We start from the raw sequence: 391 nt of genomic DNA, 5'->3' as shown, positions 1-391 counted from the left end.
CTACGTGGAAGTTCCTCTCCCTTCCTACGTGGGGCTCCATCCAGTGCCACAAAGGGTGTCTGTGGCACAGCGGGGTGGGCACCACGGCTCGGTGTCCACACCCCACCACACACACCCTCCAGAACTCCTGGACGAAGCAACACCTGGGGAGTCCAGGGTCCGGGGTGCCGGGCGCGGGCACAGGGTGTAAGCTCCAGGATGCTTACCACCCCTTGATCTGGGGCGTGGCGGGGTCCGCGGTGGACCCTGTGTACAGATGGGGCCCTCGGCGCCCCCGGGTCAGCCGGGGACATGCGGACAGTACTCGCAGGGGGTCTGGCTGAAGGGTTCTGGGGGAGAGGCTCCAGACGAGGGGTGGGTGAGGGGTGGGTGGGGACTGGCGCTCAGGCCG

The sequence above is a fragment of the Crocuta crocuta genome, unplaced genomic scaffold (assembly GCF_008692635.1).
Source record: "Crocuta crocuta isolate KB4526 unplaced genomic scaffold, BGI_CrCroc_1.0 scaffold443, whole genome shotgun sequence".
Classification (NCBI taxonomy): domain Eukaryota; kingdom Metazoa; phylum Chordata; class Mammalia; order Carnivora; family Hyaenidae; genus Crocuta; species Crocuta crocuta.
Note: the sequence above shows the minus strand (reverse complement) of the source record.